The sequence below is a fragment of the Gopherus flavomarginatus genome, assembly GCF_025201925.1.
Source record: "Gopherus flavomarginatus isolate rGopFla2 chromosome 13 unlocalized genomic scaffold, rGopFla2.mat.asm SUPER_13_unloc_1, whole genome shotgun sequence".
Lineage (NCBI taxonomy): Eukaryota > Metazoa > Chordata > Testudines > Testudinidae > Gopherus > Gopherus flavomarginatus.
In genome coordinates, this window is record NW_026114609.1 from 913,033 (window position 1) to 927,571 (window position 14,539).

The window sequence follows — 14,539 nt, forward strand, 5'->3', positions numbered from 1 at the left end:
TCCTGCAGTTTGACTTAATGGTTGGGATTCTTGCTGCTTCACCTAATGCCCACAAGCTTGGCCCTTGTGTTTCCTACCACACTTTTCCTCTGGCCCACATGGCGCTTGAAGAAAGGAGTGCCAGGGCTGGGATTAATAGTCAGGCCTTGGCAAGAGGGAGGAAGAGTCCCAGGCTGGAGCCCCACACACCTTCCCTCCTTCAGGCACCTAGAGCAGAGGCAGCACAGCTCTGTTCGCTGCATACCTCAGCAGAATAGGTGAGTTCATGTAAATACAGTCTGGTCCCAAAGCCTCGCCCTAACCCTGGCTCATCACTAGCTGTCAGGGGAGAGCTCATTCATACCTTGCTTGCAAATCATAATGCACCAACATTGTTAGCAAACACAGCAGCTGGGTGATGAAACCAGTCTTTGTCCAGACTTTTAAAAAAACCTGTTATACTTTCTCAGGTACAAGTATTTTTCATACGTTGTATCTGCTTTTATGGTGTGTGTTAACGTTTCAATTTCCATTCAGATTTGCAACCAATGACAACATTGGCAGCGCTGCATGTAACTACCTTAACACCTGGGAGTGGGGAAGTGTTAGGGAAATTCGGGGAAGGGGGTGCACAGCCCCCTGGCTGGGGTGCGTATAGGGAATGCCCAGTTTCACTGAATTGAGTTTCCTACTGCAGCACCTCAGTAGGTTATTCAGAGAGGAGCTGCAGTGTCTAGGCAGTAGGATGCCTGTGCCTTTAAGAGCCCAGCCCTGGGAAGCCCATGCTGAGACGTGCTGCCTGTGGGAGGGGAAATAAAAAAGCCCCTCTGCTCCCCCATCCTATTTTTGCAAACACTGTAGTTGCAGCCCCTCAGGGTTACTGTTACCCTCTTCCCCTGCCTGTGCTGGGGTTTAACCCTCAGGCAGTGCCTCATCCCTGGGCTTAACTCTGGCTCCTTTCCCTCCTTTCTGATTTTGCTCTTCAGTCCCTCTCCTAACTCTGCCTCCAACTGCTTGACACTCCTGACCAGTCAATTCCCCCCTGCCCCGTTCAGACCCTGGCCACCCCTTCTCCTCTGATTTGCCATCCTTTGCCCCTTTTTAATCCCTGTAAAAAGTAGGGGGTGCTGGGTCCCATTCTGGGGGGGGGAGGGCTTGGTGCCTGGCCCCTGCCTGCCCAATGCTCAAAGTGCCCCACAATCTTGCGGATGTTTGCTGAGTGCTGCAGGGTCACCTGCAGGACGGAGAGGGACATGGTTAGGAAGTGATGCAGCCAAGGATGCCTCACCCAACACTGAGATGCAGCCACCTCTGAGGTGGGTTGCATAAGTCAGCAAATTAATTTGGAACAGGAAACGCACTGAAAGGACCAAGGCAACTGCAGGAGAAAAGCAGAAAAAGCAGGAGCCCTGGATCCCAGCCCTGCCCCTCCCCCGTATTTTCATATGACTCCATCCAACAGCTGCCTCCCCCTCAATTGCAGGGAAGTGCCATGGAGCACACCGAGGCCTGCCTGTTTGCACAGGACAGCTGATATCAGTGCCCCCGGGTGGAGAGAGATGATGCTAAGGGAGAAGCAGGCAGCAGACAGTCCCCGCAACAGAGGAAGAAATGCTAGGGGGTGCTGTGCTGCAAGGAGTGAGGTTGGTTGGCAGGGAATGGGTGGTGTGTCTGTCTCTTCCCCCCACAATTCCTCCCCAGCCCTACCCTGGCCCAGGCTAATCCCAGCCTACCTACCAGGGTTACATTTGGCCTGTATTTCCCAGTTGCTGGTGGCATGGGAGCTGAGGAGCATGAGCCTCTACTCCTCCTTCCCCTGACACAGTTGCATGGGAACTGACCAAAGGAGCCTGCAGCACTGCTGCCTAGAGGAAACTGAGGCAACAGCCAGTGACAGACACATCATGGATCTCCTCATCCTCATCCTCTTTTCCATATACAACCTGGGGGGGAGGGGGTGTTTAAACTCAGGGCAGTTGCATAGTCAACCAGAGGATGTTGTGAAGGCCAAGACTATAACAGGGTTCAAAAAAGAACTAGATAAGTTTATGGTGGATAGATCCATCAAGGGCTATTAGCCAGGGTGGGCAGGGATGGTGCCTGTAGCCTCTGTTTGCCAGAAGCTGGGAATGGGCAATAGGGGATGGATCACTTGATGATTCCCTGCTCTGTTCATTCCCTCTGGGGCACCTGGCACTGGCCACTGTCAGAAGACAGGAGGATACTGGGCTAGATGGACTTTGCGTCTGAACCAGTCTGGCCGTTCTTATGTCTCCCTTGGAGCAGCAGTGACACCTCGTGGTCATTCCAGGTAATGCACAGAAGGTGTTTCCCTTGATACAGCAGTGACACCCAGTGGCCAGGTGGCGTAATGCACAGCATGCGTCTGCCTTCTAGGAGCAGTGACACCCACAGACCAGTCACAGTAATGCACAGAGTGTGTTTCCCACAAATCTGGGTAATGCACAGAGTATGTTTCCCATGAAGTAGCAGTGACACCCAGTGACCAGCAGGGGTGGCATCAGCCTCTTCCCATTTGATGGGGGACTGAGGTGGGCTACACAAAAAAATTGGGGGGCTGGGCCCCTCATCACCTGGCCCCACTCTTCATGGGGGCTATACCTCTGCTCCTTCTCAGTTAAAGACCAGGCTCATCTCCTCGCCAGGGTTGACAGCAATACAACCTTTATTAAAATCAAATAGCAAACAGAGCTTACTCTAAAAAAAAAATCTAAATCTGTCCAAGTTTCAGTATTAAATTCAAAATCCTCTTAAAGATCCCATCAGAAACCAAAACCTAAATGAAAAATTGAAATAAAAAACAATGCTTAATTTAAAACCCAAACATTAAGAAAAACTTTGTTTTTAAAAATAAAAACTAACAAATGCCATAAATTAATTATTTCAAAATTTTATCAAAAAAGTGTGCTACAGCAGGATGATAAAATAATATAAAATAAAAAGCCCGACCACTAAAACCTCCTATAAAGGAATTGAATCCTTGAATACTAGCCAAATCTGTATAAAATATGCAGAACTATGTCAAAACTGGTATTGCAGGTCAGCCATTCCATCCAGCAAATGGCGATGAAAAGCTCCACTCCAACTAAAAAAAAAAATTCCTAAACCAATAAATCAAAACAGTCACAGCCTGCCTAAAAAAAACCTACACAGAAGCAAAATTAAACCTGTACCAACACTGGAACAAACGATGTAAATTTCTAATTCTAACTTCTTGTTTCTCCCAAGAGGAAAGTGTTTTGCACCCCAGTAACCAGGCTGTTACTACAGATTTTTTCCAGTGCCACCTACTGGTGCGCAGAGGGAATTGACCGAGTGATGTCCCTGCTAATTTAACTACCACCTTGTTCTCTGGCAGCAGCTCCATTGACGAGCTGGGGAGTGACCTGACCATGGCAGCACCCTATTTGCATATTAAAAGCCGGTGAGTACGTTTGGGGTGGGGACCCACATGCGAAGGGATGTGAACAAATTGGGGAGTCCAGCGGCAGGCAACAAAAATGGTTAGGGGGCTGGGGCACATGATTTATGAGGAGAGGCTGAGGGAACTGGGGTTATTTAATCTGCAGAAGAGAAGAGTGACGGGGGATTTGATAGCAGCCTTCCTGAAAGGGGGTTCTGAAGAGGATGGAGCTCGGCTGTTCTCAGTGGTGGCAGATGACAGAACAAGGAGCAATGGTCTCAAGTTGCAATGGGGGACGTCTAGGTTGGTTGGATATTAGGAAACACTATTTCACTAGGAGAGTGATGAAGCACTGGAATGGGTTACCTAGGGAGGTGATGGAATAGCCATCCTTAGAGGTTTTTTAAGGTCAGGCTTGACAAAGCTTTGGCTGGGATGATTTAGTTGGTGTTGGTCCTGCTTTGAGCAGGGAGTTGGACTAGATGACCTCCTGAGATCTCTTCCAGCCCCAATATTCTATGATTTACAAATGGGCCCTGAGCAGTGTTCTCTTTAATTTGTTACATCCATGTGTGGAATTAAATGTTTTAGGTGTGCCAATATGGAGGTGATGTGTGGTGGGATGTGGCTCAGGGGTTTGGACTGTGGGAGGGGGCTCAGGATTGGGGCAGAGGGTTGGTTTGTGGGAGGGTGAGGGCTCTGGCCGGGGGTGTAGGCACAGGGGGCTTGGGATGAGGGGTTCAGGATACAGGAGGGGACTAAGGGCTGGGTGTAGCCTATAGGACTAACCTGCTTGCTTGCATATATATATCTTTTCTTAGAGTTTAAGTATTTGGCTTATTGTAAGAGGTTTATAGATTTATATGAAAGTAAGTTTGGCTGTAATGCACGGGACCTACTACAGACCATATCCTGTATGTTAAGCTAAGGCAAAGTTAGCATATCTATATTATGACCTTTTACTCAGAAAGCAAAGTTGACCTTTATCTTGTTACTTAAATAGATAAGTACCCACCCCTGCCTAAGACCTTTACCTAGACCAATCGACAATGGAGAATGGCATGGGGGGGGTTCAGTCTTGTACCCACAGACTTAATAGGTACACCACAAGGGAACTTCTGTGTGTATGCACATATCATCAATATGCACAAACATACTAGCCTGTGAAGTAAGCGTACCCTAATGTTTTGTGGGTGAGGAATGAAATGTGGGCATAGGAGGAAGGATTTCTGGCACTTGTGCCCTATAAAAGAGGTGACCCACCTCACTAGAGCACTTCACTCTATCATTCTGACTTACCTCCTCCACTTTCTTTCTCTGTAATATCTATCTACTATCAGTAGGCTCTACTTGGTCTTCTTAACCTTTAAGTTTCAAGGGAACTAGGCTAAGTTTGGTTTCCCAAAGTTTTTAGTCTTTGTTTATTAGGTTTTGATTTTAAGTTTAACTTAGTCAAGTAAACCCTACGTAACATTATCTTTTTCTAAGCACTACATCTTTCACTCAAGAATTGAGAAACCTGAACTGCAAGGCTGGTCCTGTGTCTCTTACCGCCAGATTATCAGGGAAGGGTGTGAGTATATTAACCAAAACTTTGTTGCATCTAATGCCATATGTATCTTCTGAATAGCAGTAATGCAACTGTAACTTTGTACCTCTGCTTATTTTACTATTTACTTACTATTTCACTGATTTTAATAAAAAGGTCTTTAAGGCTATAATCTGTCTCAGTGTGAGTTTCCTGTCATATCCCCAAGGGTCCTTTGTAAATTCTATGGAGCCTGATTCGGGATAAGAACTTTCATCTTCTGGTCAAACAGATTGGCAAGCCTAAAATCCATATTAATAATATTGATAATTAATTAGTATTCATATTACTAATTAAATTAAATACAATTAAAATTAAACTAATACATTAAATTTCCACCATATTATCCTAATTAATATTATTAGTATACCCTAAATCAAGCGACATGGGGCAGAGAGTTGGGGTGCAGGGGGATGAGGGCACTGGCTCTGGGGGTGGAGCTCCAGGGTGGGGTTGGAATGAGAGGTTCGGGATGCAGGAGAGGGCTCAGGGTTAGGGCAGAGGGTTGGGCTGAGGGCTCTGGTTGGGGGTGCGGGTTCTGGGGTGAGGCCAGGGAAGAGGGGATTGAGGTACAAGAGGGGAGTCAGGCTAGGGCAGAGGGTTGTGGTAGTGGAGTGATGGGTTGGGGTGCAGGCAGCCCCAGAGCTGCAGTGGGGAGAGAGGACTTCTCCCATCCCCCTCTCACCAGAGCAGCTAGGGGCCAGGTGAGATGCACCTCTCCCCTCCTGCAGGAGCTCCGGTGGGCCTGTGCTGAGGGAGGGGCTCCTCTGGAGGGCCTCAGCTGGGCCAGGCTGGGCCATGGACTCCTCTCTCCCACAGCTCTGGTGTGCCTGGGCTGGGCCAGGGGAGGGGCTCCTCTCCCAGCCTGCACTGCCCTTGAAAGCCTGCTGCATGGCTGCGCAGCTTACAGGGAACTGAGGTCTTAAACCCAGACAGGTTGAGATCCACTGGTCTCATCTGGAGATGGTTCCTTTCTGAGCTCCCTGCAGTGCCCAGCTCAGAGAGGAGCAGCTAGCTGGAAGGCTGGTGGAGAGGAGTGGCTAGCTGGATGGCTGGTGGAGAGGAGCGGCTAGCTGGATGCTGGCGGAGAAGAGCAGCCAGTGGTGGAGGCTGCAGCAGAACCCCATGGAGAGGTGTGGCAATCAGCCATCAACGCAAGCAGCGGAACATGTAAGATGCCTTCCCATGCCTCCCCCCGCTTCCACTCAGGCTGGGAGGTAAAGTCTGCAGATGAACTTCTGAACTCTGGGGCTGCACTGACCAAGGACAGAAACTGTGGGTGGAGTGACTGTTGGGTTGCTGGACTTAAGACCCTGAGGGGAAAAAGACACTGACAAACTTACTTGAGGTGGATCTTTTGCTCATGATTTTTGTTATGGAACCTGTTTGTGGCATTTCCCCACATAATGCCACATTGTTTCCCTCCTTTATTAAAAGGCTTTTGCTACACTCAGACTCTGCGCTTGCGAGAGGGGAAGTATTGCCTCCTAGAGGCACCCAGGGGGTGGTGTATAATTGTCCCGAGTCAGCGGGTGGAGGCTCAAGCCAGTTTTGCATTGTGTTATTGAAACAGAACCCCTAGATACTGACCCCGGCACTTGTTGCTGCCAACTCTGATGGGCAGAAGGGTTCCATTTTGGGGGGCTCGTCCGTGATCCCTGGGTCAGTATCCCTGTCAAGCACCTGTTGAGCAATCCACTACATTGGGAAACTATCGTGTTTACATTTTGAGGAAATGACTGTTTGTATAAGGGCTAATATGTTAGGTTTGTTGGACCCAGGCTCAACAGCCTCTAGCTCAGGAGCCGCAGCCTCAGCCAACGATTGGGCAAAAGCACTGGGGCAAACATTGGAAAAGGTTGTGCTGTCCCATGCTACATCAGACTCTTGTTGTATGTTCAGGTTATTTGCTGGTGAAGAGGAGTTTGAACCCTGGTTAGAGCACACCACTGAAATGGTGCAGGAATGGGCCATACCCAATGCAGATGCCCAATGCAGAAAAGCACAGACGTCTACTAGAGAGCCTTATGGGCCCAGCATTAGATGCGATTTGCACCCTGAAGCTCATTGACGCTGGGGTCAGTGTGAAAGACTGCCTAGAGGCCCTTGATCACATGTTTGGGAGCATAGAGGGCTCTGAAGACAGCTACTGTAAGTTCCTTAATTCCCAACAGCTAAGGGGCGAGAAGGCTTCCGCCTATATACCGAGGCTGGAGAGATCGCTTCTGAGAGCTGTCATGAGGGGAGCAGTGACTGCTGAGCAGATGGATCAGACAAGACTGGCTCAAATTGTAAGAGGAACTCAGTATCAGAACCAGATTTTACTTCATCTCCGGCTAAGAGAACAACAGTAACATTCCCCAAGAAATGAGCCATCACTGAGAAATTTCGAGACTACTTATATGGTGCTCAGTTTCAAGTATGGACAGACAACCGATAACAATCCACTGACTTACGTGTTAACAAGGGCTAAGCTGGATGCTACAGGGCAGAGATGGGTGGCTACTTTTGCTAGCTGTGACTTCAGCATTCAATATCTATGAGGTGGTATACAGAGTGTGATTTGTGGGAACCACAAATCCTTGGCTGGGGAGAGGATGTAAGCAGGGTCAGTTTGAACTCTACCCTGACATTTGTTGGTGATCTGTTGTAAAGGACTTTTGGGGCTGATTTAATTTGCATGGTCACATCCACCCTGCATTGCATGATTGCTTGTCCAAATCATGACTTCAGCTGCTGTGGGATCCCTAGTCTCTTCGTTATTAGGGCAGGAGCAATAAAGTGTAGTTATAGTGGTTATATGAATGAAGGACAGCAGAAAGGTACTTGGCATTTCATGATTGATGGACTAACCGTAGCCTAAATCATTCTTGCTAGACAAGGCACATGAGTTCTAAAGCATAATGAATTGAAAGGCTGGTCAATCTATCTCTCTGTTTCATTTTCTACTTTAGAAGCCTGCTATTTACCACTTTCAGTAGTAAAAGTAGGCCATTGATTCCTACCTTTTCTTTCCTATCTGCTAAAGGGTTACTGATCCAGGAGAAGGAGGGACTTGAGCTCTCTGGAATAGCTCTTGACTGTGAGTGGCAATCTTAGGCCAGACTGTTGAGAAGCAGGGCACAGCCCCTGAATCAGTGGTGGGTTTGAGACTTAGCTTTCACCAAGTGTCAGATTCTGGAGGATGTGCCTTTTATGACTTTTTAAACCAAAACTTGCTATTTGGGGATAATTTAAATGTTCTGTGCAGAGGACTAGAAATGTTTTCATTAACCTGTATTTTAGATCATTTTAACATTCGCTGGAATCAAAGTTTTAAATCTGTTCTTACCACTTTAAGAACTTCTACTTCCTCTATCTCAGGACTAGCTATGAAACTGATTTTTGGGAAGCGGGAAATGGAACAGCAGCTTCCTGCATCCACTGCACTCAGCGCCCTGTTATTGCGGCACTGAACCTCCAGGAACGGTGGCGCTTCCTTTGGGGAGAATATCGTGGTTGAAGAGCAGCGAAGAAAAGTGGTGTTGTCTGTCTTACCATTTGGTTTGTACTAAGAGTATGGTTTCCAGTCATTTGTAACTCTTTCATCAGTTACGTCTCATACATACCTTCATACATACCTAGCCCTCTGCTTGATTCCTTCATCCCCCCACCACCACCCACAACCCTAGCCCTGACTCTTGCACCCCCACCCATTCCCAGCGCCCCCTCTGCCCTGACACCTACACCCCCTCACATACCCAGCCCTGACCCCAGCCCTCTGCCCCCAGCCCTCTGGGTCCTGGCCGCCAGCCCCGCACAGCCCACTGCTGGTTTGGGGTTCTGGCTGAGGACCCTTGCCAGCCGGGGTCCCGGCTGCAGGCCCCGCTCAGCCCGCTGCCGGCCTAGGTCAACAGAACCCCAGACCAGCAGCAGGCTGAGCGGGCCAGCAGCATGAGATCAACATTTTAATTTCATTTTAAATGAAGCTTCTTAGACATTTTGAAAACCCTGTTTATTTTACAATACAACACTATTTTAGTTATATAATATATAGACTTATAGAGAGAGACCTTCTAAAAAATGTTAACATGTATTATCGGCACGCAAAACCTTACATTAGACTGAATAACTGAAGACTCGGCACACCGCTTCTGAAAGGTTGCCGACCCCTGAGCTAATGTTACTTAGGGTTCATTTGACTATGTTCAAGCTAAAATCAAAACCTAATAAACAAAGAATAAAAACTTAGGGAAACCGAACTTAGCCTAGTTCCCTTGAAACTTAAAGTTTAAGAACAAGTACAGCCTGCTGATAGTACATAGAGAGAGAGTGGAGGAAGTAAGTCACAATGATAGAGCAAAGTGCTCTAGCGAGGTGGGTTACCTCTTTTACAGGGCACAAGGGCCGGAAATCCTTCCTCCTATGCCCAAATTTCATTCCTCACCCACAAAACATTAGGGTACGTTTACTTCATAGGCTAGTATGTTTGTGCTTGGTGATGACATGTACATATGCACATAAGTTCCCTTGTGGAGTACCTGTTAAATCTGTGGGTACAACACTGAAAAAAAACCCTATGCCATTCTCCATTGTCGATTGGTCTAGGTAAAGGTCTTAGACAGGAATAGGTACTTATCTATTTAAGTAACAAGATAAAGGTCAATTTTCCTTTCTTAGTAAAAGGTCACAACATAGGTATGCTAACTTTGCCTTAGCTTAACATACAGGATATGGCCTGTAGTTCCTTGTAAGTCATGTGCCCCAGTTCCCTAATCATTTTTATTGCCCTCTGCTGGACTCTCTCCAGTTTGTCCACATTCCTTCTCATGTGGGTCCCAACCCCAAAAGTACTCACATTTCACCCCATTGGCCCCAAAATGCCAGCTTTTAATATGTAAATAGGGTGCTGTCATGGTCAAGTCACTCCCGACTTCTCCAGTGGAGCCTGCTGGCGGAGAACAAGGTGAAAATTAGCCAGGATGTCACTCAGTCAATTCCCTGCGCTCCCAGCACGTGGTATCAGAAAGCTCCAAGATCGCTCACTTCCCTTTCTCTCATCAGCTTCAGGCCCCAGGGTTACAAATGCACAAACCAGCTGGGATTCTCCCCTGGCCTCAGGGTGTGGGGCTGCTCTGAGGGGATGGACTTGCACACTTGGGCTATTAGTGCAAAGATACAATTTCAATTTCTCTTAGAGAAATTGGAGGGCAATTTATATTTGGTAAAAATCTTATTTAGTGAAAGGAAAGCTGCAGTGACACTCTGGTTACTGGGGTGCAAAACACCTTCCTCCTGGGAGAAACAAGAAGTTAGAATTAGAAATTTACATCGTTTGTTCCTGCGTTGGTATAGGTTTAATTTTGCTTCTGTGTAGGTTTGTTTCAGGCTGTGACCATTTTGGTTTATTGGGTTGTTTTGGTTTTTTTAGTTGGACTGGAGCTTTTAATTGACATTTTCTGGATCGAATGGCTGTCCTGCAACACCAGTTTTGACATAGTTCTGCATATTTTATACAGATTTGACCAGTATTCAAGGATTCAGTTCCTTTATAGGAGTTTTTAGTGGTCATGCTTATTTATTTGATGTTATTTTATCATTCTGCTGTAGCACACTTTTTTGATAAAATGTTGAAATTATTAATTTACAGCATTTGTTAGTTTTTATTTTTACAAACCAAGTTTTTCTTAATGTTTGGGTTATAAATTAAGCCTTGTTTTTGGTTTCCATTTAGGTTTTGGTTACTGATGGGATCTTTAAGAGAACTTTGGATTCAGTACTAAAATTTGGACAGATTTAGAATATTTAAAGTAAACTATGTTTACTATTTTATTGTAATAAAGTTTGTACTGCTGTAAACCCTGGCCCGGGGGAGAGGAGATGAGCCTGGCCTTTAACTGAGAAGAAGCAGAGTCATGGCCCCCGTGAAGGGTGGGGCCAGGTGATGGGGGGCACAGCCCCTCAAATTTTTTTGTCTAGCCCATCTCAGTCCCCCACTAAAGGAGAAGAGTCTGATGCCACCCCTGCTGGTCACTGGGTGTCACTGCTGCTCCATGGGAAACATGCTCTGTGCCTTACCCAGATTGGTGGGAAACACACTATGTGCCTTACCGTAACTGGTCCGTGGGTGTCACTGCTTGTAGAGGGCAGACACACGCTGTGCATTACACCACCTGACCAGTGGGTGTCACTGCTGTATCAAGGGAAACACCTTCTGTGCATTACCCTGAATGACCACGAGGTGTCACTGCTGCTCCAAGGGATACATACTCTGTGTGTTACCCTGATTGGCCACTTGGTGTCACTGCTGCACCAAGCAAAACACCTTCTGTGCATTACTCTGACTGCCCACTGGGTGTCACTGCTGCTCCAAGGGAGACATAAGAACGGCCAGACTGGTTCAGAGGCAAAGTCCATCTAGTTCAGTATCCTCCTGTCTTCTGACAGTGGCCAGTGCCAGGTGCCTCAGAGGGACTGAACAGAGCAGGGAATCATCAAGTGATCCATCCCCTATTGCCCATTCCCAGCTTCTGGCAAACAGAGGCTACAGGCACCATCCCTGCCCACCCTGGCTAATAGCCCTTCATGGAACTATCCACTGTAAACTTATCTAGTTCTTTTTTGAACCCTGTTATAGTCTTGGCCTTCACAACATCCTCTTGCAAGGAGTTCCACAGGTTAACTATGCAACTGCCCTGAGTTTACCCCCCCTCCCCTGACCAGGTTGTATATGGAAAAGAGGATGAGGATGAGGAGAGCCATGATGTGTCTGTCAGTGGCTGGTGCCTCAGTTTCCTCTAGGCAGCAGTGCTGCAGGCTCCTTTGGTCTGTGCCCATGAAACTGTGTCTGGGGAAGGAGGAGTAGAGGCTCATTCTTCCCAGCCCCAAGCCCCACCCCTAGCAACTGGGGAATCCAGGCCAAATTTAACCCTGGTAGCTGGGCCGGGATTAGCCTGGGCTGGAGTAGGGCTGGGGAGGAATTGGGAGGGAGACAGACACATCTGGTGTGAGGGAAGATCCTCCCATTCCCTGCCAACCCCCTTCACTCCTTGCAGCACAGCACTCCCTAGCATTTCTTTCTCTGTCATGGGAGCTGTCTGCTGCCTGCTTCTCCCTTAGCATCGTCTCTCCTCACCCTGGGGCACTGGCATTGCCCATCCTGTGCAAACAGGCAGGCCCCAGTGTGCCCCATGGCACTGCTCTGCAATTGTGGGGGCAGCTGTTGGATGTAGCCATATCAAAATATGGGAGTGGGCAAGGCTGGGGACCAGGACTCCTGGGTTCTCCCCTCACATGTGGGAGGGGTGTGGAGGTTAGGGGGTATATTAGGGGAGGGGCAGGGCTGGGATCCAGGGATACTGCTTTTTCTGGTTTTCTCCACCTCCTGCAGCTGCCTCGGTCCTTTCAGTGCATTTCTTGTTCCAAATTCATTTGCTGACTTGTGTAACTCACCCCAGAGGTGGCTGCATCTCAGTGTTGGGTGAGGCACCCTTGGCTGCATCACCTCCTAACTGCATCTCTCTCCCCCTTCGGGTGACCCTGCAGCACTCAGCAAACATCCACGAGATCATGGGGCACTTTGAGCACTGGCCAGGCAGGGGCCAGGCGCCCAGCCCTCCCTTCAGAGAATGGGACCCAGCACCCCCTACTTTTTACAGGGATTAAAAAGGGGCAAAGAAGGGCAAATCAGAGGAGAAGGGGTGGCTAGGGTCTGAGCAGGGAGTGGAAATTGACTGGTCGGGGGGTCAAGCAGCTGGAGGCAGAGTTAGGAGAGGGACTGAAGGGCAAAGTCAGGGAGGGGGGAAGGAGCCGGAGTTAAGCCCAGGGGGAGGCGCTGCCAGAGGGTTAAACCCTGGCACAGGCAGGGACAGAGGGGTAACAGTTATCCTGGTGGGCTGAGACTCCAGTGTTTGCAAACATGGGTGGGGGGAGCAGAGGGCTTTTTTATTTCCCTTCTCACAGGCAGCACCTCTCAGCATGGGCTTCCCAGGGCTGGGCTCTTAAAGGCACAGGCATCCCACCGCCTAGGCACTGCAGCTCCTCTCTGATGTAACCAACTGAGGTGCTGCAGTAGGAGACTCAATTCAGTGAAACTGGGCATTCCCTTTATGCCCCCCAGCCAGGCGGCTGTGCACCCCCTTCCCCGAATTTCCCCAGCACCCCCTCCCTCAGTGGTCAGGTAGTTACATGCAGCGCTGCCAATGTTGGTTCCATTGGTTGCAAATTTGAATGGAAATTGAAACGTTAACACACACTTTAAAAGCAGATACAACGTATGAAAACTACTTGTACCTGAGAAAGTAAAATAGGTTTGGAAAGTCTGGACAAAGCCGGGTTTCCTCACCCAGCTGTTGTGTTTGCTGACAATGTCGGTGCATTGGCTTCGGCAGTGTTGGCCAACCTTAGGATTTCAAATGATGATTTGTAAGCGAGGTGTGAATGAGCTCTCCCCTGACAGCTACTGATGACCAGGGTTGGGGGGAGGCTTTGGAACCAGACTGTATTTACATGAACTCACCTACTCTGCTGAAGTATCCAGCAGACAGAGCTGGGCTGCCTCTGCTCTAGGTGCCCAGAGGAGGAGGGAAGGTGTGTGGGGCTCCAGCCTGGGACTCTTCCTCCCTCCTGCCAAGACCTGACTCTTAATCCCAGCCCTGGCACTCCTTTCTTCAAGTGCCATGTGGGCCAGAGGAAAAGTGTGGCAGGAAGCACAAGGGCCAAGCTTGTGAACATCAGGTGCAGCAGCAAGAATCCCAACTATCAGGGTAGCAAGTTCTAGAGCCCTAATCCATTGTAGCCATCCCAGCCAAAGACCTGGCTCCAGGAGGTGTGAGTCACCCAGCAGGAGGGGAAAGATTCACCCTTACACAGCTGGAGACAGGGAAGTTGAGCTCTGGGGCTTTACCACAAGCATGGGTGGCAAGTTTGTAGAAATTTTGGTGGTGTCCAGAACCCGCACCCAACTCCGCCCCCCAAACTCCAGCCCCACCTGCCTAAGGGTCTGGGAGGGAGGTCTAGGGTGCAGGAGGGGTGCAGGGTGCAGGCTTGGGGATAGAGTTTGGGTGCTGGGTGCAGGCTCGGGTTGTAGGAAGGGGTGAGAGGTGCAGACTCTGGGAGGGAGTGCAGAGCTGAGGATGAGGGATTCCTGATGCAGGAGGGGGCTCAGGACTGGGACACAGGATCAGGGTGCAGAGGGAGCTCAGGGCACCCTGCCTTGCCATTTTTGGTGGGTTGGCACTAGGACCCCGGCGGAAGCAGACAGCAGTTCTGCCCAATATCGCTCTACTCCAGCAGCAGGAGCAGGCAGGGGACAGGCACATGCTGCTTTTTGTCAGGCAGGGATGCAGCGCAGCATGGGGGGGACATGGCAGGCAGGGGCCAGGGGAAAAGACCCAGCTCCAAATATTGCTGGAGCAGGGCCCCCAGCCCTGAATATTTCTGGAGCCCGAGCACCGCAAATGTATATAACCTGCCGCCTATGACCACAAGCCAACACAAGGTCCCACTGAGATTTGAACTCAGATTACAGGAGTCAGAGTCCTGAGTGCTGCCCATTACACCATGGGACC

At 49.0% G+C, this 14,539-nt stretch overlaps 1 non-coding gene across 1 annotated transcript; it reads right to left on the minus strand.

Moving 5' to 3' along the window:
* Positions 1-14,467: 14,467 nt before the first annotated feature.
* Positions 14,468-14,539, minus strand: TRNAQ-CUG (transfer RNA glutamine (anticodon CUG)). Its single transcript has one exon. It is a non-coding gene; the product is annotated as a tRNA-Gln (tRNA).